Source organism: Panthera pardus, unplaced genomic scaffold (genome assembly GCF_024362965.1).
Source record: "Panthera pardus isolate Hobbes unplaced genomic scaffold, ASM2436296v1 HiC_scaffold_25, whole genome shotgun sequence".
Classification (NCBI taxonomy): domain Eukaryota; kingdom Metazoa; phylum Chordata; class Mammalia; order Carnivora; family Felidae; genus Panthera; species Panthera pardus.
In genome coordinates this window covers 84,992,299-85,002,309 of record NW_026526821.1, presented here as the reverse complement: position 1 = coordinate 85,002,309, position 10,011 = coordinate 84,992,299, and positions in this window count along the sequence as shown.

The window sequence follows — 10,011 nt, the reverse complement described above, 5'->3', positions numbered from 1 at the left end:
CATTTAAATTGAGCTTTGTGGGGCACCTGGGTGGCTCAGTCGGTTGGGCTTCCGACTTCGGCTCAGGTCGTGATCTCACGGTCCGTGGGTTCGAGCCCCGCGTCGGTCTCTGTGCTGACAGCTCAGAGCCTGGAGCCTGTTTCAGATTCTGTGCCTCCCTCTTTCTCTGACCCTCCCCTTTTCATGGTCTCTCTCTGTCTCAAAAATAAATAAATGTCAAAAAAAAATTTTTTTAATTGAGCTTTGTATTATTTTCATGTGTCACAAAATATTATTCTTCTGATCTTTTTCAACTATTAAAAAGTGTAAAAAAGGGGGCGCCTGGGTGGCTCAGTCGGTTGGGCGGCCGACTTTGGCTCAGGTCGTGATCTCGCGGTCCGTGGGTTCGAGCCCCGCGTGGGGCTCTGCGCTGACGGCTCAGAGCCTGGAGCCTGCTTTGGATTCTGTGTCTCCCTCTCTCTCTGCCCCTCCCCTGTTCATGCTCTGTCTCTCTCTGTCTCAAAAATAAATAAACGTTAAAAAAATTTAAAAAAAAGTGTAAAAAAGACATTGTAAGCCTGCAAGTCATACAAAAACAGGAGGCAAGGTCAATTTAGCCCACAGGCCATTTTTTGTTCTTTGTTTTTTTGACCCCTAATCTGAAAGATAGAACTCCATTTAATCTGGTAAATGAGCTACCATATGAGCCTTTGTTCCCAACTCTAGACCGCAACAGAAGAATTCTCAATAAATTTCTAACAGTTTTCTCAATACCTCATGGTATGCATATATTTCATATAAATTACAGTAAATACCACAAATGGCTCATGGTTTGAGGAAATGGGTGGCATTCCTTACAGGTTATTCCAGTTCTAATGTACTTATGAATATACTTGTGGATTTTTTTGGATCATCAAAATATATGAACTTGTGAACATTTCAAAAGGTACAGAAAAGACTGAAATAAATAGGGAAATGAAAGAGGGTGAATTAATGTTTTCCATTAAAACCAGTGATTTTGTATTTCAGTAGGGTTGTTTTCATTACATCCGAGCGGATAGGTATCAAAGTCTCATCTCAGAACTGTGTCCTTCCACTGGCCCCTGCACAGAAGAGTGTCTGGAAGCATGCACCAAATATTTTATGAAGTGGGGAAGAGGAGTAATGAAGAGAGCTTTAACTTTATATTTTAATGACTTCTACATCATTTGAACATGTTGTCATATGTATGTATTACTACAATAATTTTGTTTAAATTCAATAAGCATTTATTTTTTAGTGATTTACCCAGAGTTGTCAAGAATATGCTAGGAGAATACATCAGTTCCACCGTTTGAGAGGGCAACTAGATAGTGTGTATCAAAAGCCTTAAAAAATACAACCCCTTTGACTCAACAATTAGAATTTTCCCTCCTAAGAAAATAATTATAGTTGGCGTGGAGGAGGGGGGGGGGGGGTTGTGGAATAGCCATGAGGATTTTCTTAACAGTATGGGTCATAATAATGACAAGTTGAGGGGGTATCTAAATATGCAAGAATAAAAGCTTGGTTGACTTATGAAGCATGTGTAGAATAAAATAAATGGCTTTCAATAGGAATAAGTGGAAAAAAGCAGGACAAACTAGTTGGAGATTGTATGTGCTAGTTTTTATATAGTAAACATGGAACTTTTTTATTGGGCTGAAAATGGGTTGAGTCCTGTGATGATCTAGGTGCTGAGGGATAAGCTGTCAAATTTTTCACACATACTTGTTTCAAAATGGCCCACAAATATTTCAATAGTTATAGGTACAGAGTATGGTATGGCTTTGGTGTCCAGTTAACAGATGAATGGCATTAACGAATGCCAAGGTGCCCACAGTTTTGGTGTAGCACGCCCAAGGCTCCAGAAGATTCAGCTCAGCTTTTCAGGGGTTCTGGCCCATCATCACTTCTCCTGGCAGCAACACCCTCAGCTGGACTCAGCAACAGAGGATGTGCTCCCAGAGCAGACAGCAGAATCCTTGATGTCAGGCATTCGCAGCCTGGATGCAACAGACAGCACCAGACATGCCCACTCCACCCCCCACCCTCAGTGCAATGGCCCCCCGGGGTTGTCGGAGAGAATCTAAGGAAGGCCAACAGGGAAAACCTACAGTAACTGACAAGGCCATATCTGTGAGTCCACGTGAGTCATCTCCTGCAGAATCTTCAAAATACGCAGGGGACCAGGGAAGGGGGCCAGAACTCCCATCACAGAAGGTATATGCACAGCTGAAAAATACCATGTGCAACTGACGATGAGATCTGGGTTTCCCCCTAGACTTGCGGGGCCCTGGACACACAGTTTCTATATCTGCATCACGGTCACTGGATACCAAGGGTATCTTCAATCTTCATCTTGTTCAAACAAGTTCTTTCCTAAAATGGGCCTCTGAAGATACAGCTGCTTGGAGTTCCAGTTGTCACCCATCCTTCTTACATTTCCTAACCACTTCCAGATGAGCTAAGTGGCATTAAGTGTAGCTGAGGTCACCGAAGAGATTTTTAAATAAGCTATTTTAAAAGTTACTGACATCAACAGCTCCGAGCTGTTATTTCTAGGTCAGCACAACGTCTTCTCCGTAGCAGCGACAGTCGTGGCTGAGGACCGCCTGACTGTGCGGAAGGCAGTCGGTCCGAGCTGGGTGGAGCTCCAGCAGGGAGGCAGTCGGTCCCGAGCTGGGTGGAGCTCCAGCAGCGTAGTGACGTTATAGGCCCTCTATCGGCCGACCTTCTGTAAAAGGTGGAGGAAACTCCTCCCAGTGGAATTTAAACCAAATGAAATATCTGATCATCACTTGGTTCTGAAAATTTTTTTGACACTTTAAAATTTAGAAATAAGATGCATATATTTCATCCTATTCAGACTTTCCATTTCTTTAAAAATAATTTAGTCTCACTTATAGAGAAAAAAAAAAGATAAAATTTGGGTTTATTTAAATATTTACCAAGTGACTCTGGGAAGGGAAGCTGGATCCGACAACACCTAAATTCCAACACTTAGATTCTACAATTCTATGAGATAAATGGGATTCACTCAGATTTGGTTTTTTTGGGGTAGTTGGATCTTATTCAAGCCCAGAGCTTCTAGGATATTTCCAAGCCCCTGGTTTCTAGGATATTAAGAACGATAACAAAAGAGAAATGATTCACCTCTTTATGAGAGGCACAGATGTCAGTGCATCTAAGGATTGTGTTAATCTTCCAAATGCTGTCGATTGTTTTTTAAATGGCATTCTTCTTAACACCTTGATCAACATGAATCCACAATAATAAGACCTTACATTTATTGAATGCTTACTATGTCTTGGCACTATACCAAATCCTTAATTTTAAACTCATCTAATCCTCCCAATGTAACGAGGCAGCTCTTATTATCATGCCTGTCTCACAGATGAGGCAGCAAGCACAGAAAAGTGAAATGACTTGCCCAAGTCAGCTCAGTTCATGAGGACAGAGGGCTGGGATTTGGTCCTAGGTCTGTCTCATTCCAGAACCTGCAAGCTCCTCACAATACCTGGCATACCACCACCTCTAGGTTGTGGTGTGTGACAGCCATGAGAAATCAATTAAATTCACATCAACCCCAAAAGAGAGCTACCATTTCCACAGATGAAACAAAGCTTCCTGATCTTTCATTCTTAAAAAAAAGAAAAAAGAAGCTTTTATATAGATGCCAATAAATAAATAAATAAAACATCCCTATGATAAATGTAATCTTGGATTTTGTATAGCAACTTCTTAAAATCTCTTGACAAATCTGAGGTAAGGAAATAAACACTCAATTTGAAAAAGGCTTTTCTTCTGATGGGTGTTAAAACAATAGGAATCATATATAAAACTTTCTAATCATCTATCTTAATCCAGAAATAAAACCTGGGATAAATAAACACACACACACACACACACACACACACACACACAGGCATATATACATATATATAATCTCAGATGAATATCCTTTCCTTTTTTTTTTTTTCAAGAGAGAAAGAGCAAACAGGAGAGGGGTAGAGGGAGAAAGAGAGAGAGAGAGAGAGAGAGAGAGAGAGAGAATCCCAAGTAGGCTCCATACTATCAGCTCAGAACCCAACGAGGGATTCAATACCACGACCCTGGGATCATAACCTGAGTCCTGAGCTCTGAGCTAAAATCAAGAGTTGGGCACTTAACCAGCTGAGTCACCCAGATTCCCCATCAGATGAATATCCTTTAAACAATCCTCCCTGTAAATCATTTTTCATCCCAGCACGCAAGATAAAAGTTGAGCAGCAAAAAGTCTGAGGGTATAGTCTTTGGCAAAGGCCTAAAGTGTGTATATTCTAGGTAGCTAATTAAGAGCAGATATATATGCTCTGAAATATTATCAAGTTCTTATTCAGTAAAGAGTGGTGTAATGGATAGTAGCCCATGGGAGAAAAAAAACCAGATAAATTTAGATTCTACATCTCACACCATATATTAAAATAAATTTCAGATGGATCAAAAATGTAAATATTGAAAATATGAGGGGGTGTCTGGGTGGCTCAGTCAGTTGAGCATCTGACTCTTGGTTTCGACTCAGGTCACGATCTCACAGTTTCATGAGTTCGAGCCCTGTGTTGGGTTCTGCGCTGGCAGCTCAGAGCCTGCGTGGGTTTCTCTCTCTCTCCCTCTCTCTCTGCCCCTCCCCCGCTGTCTCTATCTCTCTCAAATAAATAAATAAATATTAAAATTGTTTTTTAAAAAATATCAAAATTCTATCAGAAAACATGAAATAAAAATAATTTTTATAATTCTAGAATGAAGATGACATAAGAGATTGATAGATTAAATTACATAAACATAAAAATTTTGTATGAGAAAAATACCACAAACAAAAAGCCATGTCAAACTGAAAAAAATGATTATATAATCACAGACAAAAGGCTAATTTCTTTAGTGTACTAAGAATACATATAAAAAATATGAGAAAAACAGAAAATGGGTAAAGAATATGAACCAACAGTTCATAGAAAAATGAGGCCAAATGATTCTTCAACTTACAAAAAACAGGTGAACCCATTCATAATAAAGGAGTGTGCAAAGGAACAAGATGATATTCCTTACCTATCAGATGGCTCCGATTCACTTCATCCATTCACTTCATCACTCTTTGTGGATGAAGGTGCAGGGAAATAGGCATATGGCTGGTGGGAGTGTAAAGCAGAACAAACTCTACGGAGGAAAATCTGGCAATGGTCGTCAAAATTATAGAAAGCACATAATCTTCAACCCAGAATATCTGCTTCTGAGCAAAGATCCTTGGATATACTTACCTGTATGGAAATAACAAATATACAAGGACTCCCCTCTCTAAGGTACAAAGTAGTATCTCTCATCATCTTCCATTTCTTTCTTATGTATTGGTCATAACAGCACCAATACTGTCCTGATCTGCTTATTTGGTTCGACTGTCTCCCTCTAGAGTGTGCGTATGAGTGAAAGGTAAGCTGCAGGCCTGCTTGGGGAGGTGATCCCCATCTGCCTTCTCACAGCACCACTTCCTTGTGTAAATGCGGATACCATGAGTTGGTTATCTGTCCTGTTTACTGGGAGAGCAGTATATGGGCATTCAGGCAAGCCATGGGCCTACGCGACTGGAATCATATAGACAGGTGGGGACTAGGGCAGTACACTCTCTGTTTCAGAATGAAGCACCCATAGCTTGACCTCGTTCATGGAAACTCTGTACGACCCACAAGGAGCTGCTGGATCACTGATAAGATCAAATATGTTTCACATGCTGTTTTACCTGACCTGTTTCAATCTACAGAGTAAAACTTAGTGCTAGACTTAGTTCAACTGAATACTACTAGCCGCATTGCTAGTTTGAACCTAGAACCACTCCTGGTGGCCGAACAGTGGCCGAACCACTCCTGGTGGCCGAACCACTCCAGAAGGTGGGCTGCATCCCCAGCATCCAGAACAGGATCTGGTACATATGAGCAACCCTGTAAATAATATTTAAATGATAAATGAATGGATGGATGAATATTGTTACGTGACCAAGATCAAAATGCGCAAGAGTAACACTGCATGTTACCATTTGTGTAAAAAAATAATATTGCTTCCATTGGCACAGGCTAAGTCTGGTCAAAGGCACAAGTAATTTGCCCCTCAGTAGATGAGTCCACTTCTATGTTTGGTAGTTACAGGATTTCTTTAAAGATTTTTATTGGAAAATGGTTGTTGGTCTGCTTTATAATATATGTAAATGTATAAATGATTAATCAAAGTTGTATATCATAGGCAATAATGATTTTGAACTGGAATATCTTCAAAGCAGACATTACCAAGGAGCTGGAAGTGGTATATAGTAGATAGGTGGATGTTAAGCAACGTAGAACCCTACTGATCCCATAGGATAGAGAAGCTGGAAAATAATACAGTGTAAAGTAATTAATCGGATTGATCTTCCCTATGAAGTTGGTGAAAATCAATACGTTTTGAGATAAGAAATGCTAAAGAGATGCTTGAGATAAGAGATGCTAAAAAAAATATTAACTTGCATTGTAAGGACTTTGTATTAAGCTTTCTCATCATGGTTAGATAATAGTAAAAATTGCTATTTCATTACAACTAAAATAAATGTATATATACATGTTATAACAAATACATAAGATACATTATATATAAATACGTACATATACATATATAAAAAATTATGTGTATACATATATATATGATTATATGTAAAGAAAAATACATGTTTTCTATCCTCTATGTAATAAATTGGAACAGATGACAAGTTTACAGATAACCCAAGAACTATTAAAAATTTTTAAGAAATAAACTTAAAAAATGGATAGCATTGCCTATCTTTATACCACTCAGAATTATCATGTGATGTAATAAGAGACTGTTCCTGCTATCTGGTTATCACAGCATGGGCTCTGTATCAGGGAGTCTATACTAGACAATATCCATCTACCTATGTTTTCTATATACTTTATCCCATTAACAGCTTGTTTCCCCCAAGTCCAAGGTAAAGTCTGCAAATATTGCAAGGTCTTTCCACTCTGACTGGTAGTGCAAACAATTCCTAGTCCTACTGCTGGGAATTATTCAACCTACTGCTTTCAGGTGGTTCTTTCCTGGCCTGGTCGAATTTTGCCCCATGTGTGCACAGATCAGTAGTTAGCCAAAGATCCGAGCGGACTGCTCTGCAGATATCCAGCACATTCTCAGTCTCTCTATTCCATCCCTCCCCACTAATAATCTGCCCTGAATATTCTTACTAGTCTCCTCTTCTCATCTCTGCCTCTCAGTTCAGTGAGGTTAATAGGCTCTGTTTCAGTTCTCCTCTATGCCCTGGAAATGGCTTCAGACAGTCAGCTGGGACAACCGTAGGGCTTGCCTTATTTATTTCCCTTCTCTTGGGTTTCATGGCCCTATGCTACCTGCTGTCCACTATCTGAAAACAGTTGTTCTTGCTGTTTGAATTTCTAGGTGTTTATTACAGGAGGGAAATTCTAGTTGCAGTTAAACCTTCATGGGAAGAGGTAGAAGTCAATAATTTTATCCTTCATACTTCTCCAAGAGTGATAAAGAGTATCTCCAAGGTCAGTTTCAATGATATTGTAGTCATGTTACACACACACACACACACACACACACACACACACACCTGCAACAACAATAATCCTTATCTTTCAGTGGTTCTACTGAAATATTTGTGGACTAAGTGATATCATTTCTGGAATTTGCTTCAAAAATACAGGTGAGGGTAAAATTGCATGGAGATACACAATGGCCATGAGTGGATAATTATTGAAGTTGGGTGATGAATACTATCTGCTTTCTTATGTTTGAAATTTCCCATAACAAAAACTTTTCTGAGGTTGTGCCTGGCTGGCTCATTTGGTGGAGCATGCGACTCTTGATCTCAGGTTTGTGAGTTCAAGTCCCACGTTGGGGGTAGATATTACTTAAAAGAAATCTTTAAAAATAACTAATTAATTAAAAAATAAAAACTTTTCTAAAATCAATTAGAAGCAACTCTATGTTTAATGCCCACTAAACAACCTCTGTGTCAACTTCACAAGAATGAATGATCTGAGGGCCGGGGTTTGCTGGTAGAAAGAGGCCAAACATGAAAGCAGGCAGTGTGAAAAGAGAAACCACAGGGAAGGGAAACTGAAAAGCTAATGGCAGTTCTCAGCCACTGTATCTTATCCGTTCAAGTAATGGCCCTCCCTGATAACCCGAATAACCAGGACCTGACACTACAGCAGGCTAACCACAGCCCTCCACCTACTGTGAGAGGGGGCGGAAGCCCTGTCCAGCTCCACGTAGTTACTGCTGTCACGGCTTGGGCTCTATTTTAGAGAGTGAGATTTCACAAGTCACAAAACCAATCTGTCCTGCCACAAACTCTGGTTAAATAGAATCTGGATTGCTATGGTAACAGCGAAGACAGGCAGGAGGGACCCATGCTTTGTCACAGTGACAAAAAAGGAGGTGAAAAGCAGAAGTCAGAGAAAGCAACCTGTTCATCACTCAGGACCTAGCCAGGAGCTCTCTTCAGTAAATGCTCTGGAGAATGTAAATGCTGCCTCCTCTCAACCCTCAATGACGTCCTCTATGGCCTCCTCTATAGAGCTATGTTTATAAAACACAGAGTCTGTGCATCTGGGGAAGGTATCATTATTTCCATTTTGCAGAAGGGAAAACTGAGGTTCAGAGAGACTAGGGAAATCTCTAAAGTTCAGTAAGTGCCAAAGCTTGGATTGAAACCCAAATCTATCTAATGCCAAGGCCCATGTTCTCCCATCTCTGATCCTGTAGCATTTAGCCATTTGTGAATGCTCATTCAGAAATTATCCATGTACACCTGTCTGTCATCAGTTATAAAATAAACAGAATAAACAATATCATAAAGGCAAAGGGAAACATAGAAATAATGTTTAAGTATTTAAAGGTCCAGGGTGTTTTGAGAATTCATGTTCCGTCCCTCTCCTCTCCCAAATTTCAACCAAATTAAGAACACAGTGCTAGCCTATAATAATGGGGGGAAATCTCTTTCCTTTATGGAAACCTGAGAGGAGACAAATAAACAGAGACCTGCATTAAGGGAGGGGCCAAACAAGCAATATTCTAGAACATCAATCTGTATGTCAACCTAATATCATTGGGGTAAGTGATAAATTATTTATTATAATTAATAAATAATATAATTATTATAATTATTGGGATAAATAAAAATTATACTATTCAGTTCAGGTTTCTTCACATAACTTCTCAAATAAACAGTACAATGTAAATCAGTCTTATTCTTGTTCAGGGCCTATAATAAAGCCTCTACTTGAACATTTTTCTTTTTTTAATATTCTTTTTTTAAGTTTATTTATTTATTTTGAGAAAGAGAGCATACAAGCAGAGTAGGGGCAGAGAGAGAGGGGGGGGAGAGAGAATCCCAAGCAGACTCCATGCTGTCAGTGCAGAGCCTGATGTGGGGCTTGAACTCACGAACCGTGAGATCATGACCTGAGCTGAAGGCAGATGCTTAACCGACTGAGCCATGCAGGCACCCTGGAACATTTTTCAATGTGGTAGATAAAAGGGTATTTACCATCTCAAACTCTTTTTTAAGGAAGGTGTTTTTATTTGTCGGTGGTGTTATTTGGGGACATCGTTTGTGTTTTGTTGAACACAAATACCATTTTTATCTACAGCATGGTTACCTTGTCATAGGTGAAGACGGAAATCAAGGGGACTCTGATAGGAATACAGCCATGAGGCTGTTGCTGCTGCTACACAACACGCACCATGAACCACCACTTCCACCAATGAATTCTAACTATATTTTAGTCTTTGCGTTATTCACTCGAGACTGAAAGTCCTAAAAAAGACACGCACCTCACACCTCATACAAGCATTAACTCAAAATGTGTAAAATCCCTAAATGCAAAATGTAAAACTAGAAAACTTGCAGAAGAAAAATAGGAAAAAATTGGTGTGGCCTTAAGTTAGGCAAAGATTTCTTAGACATAA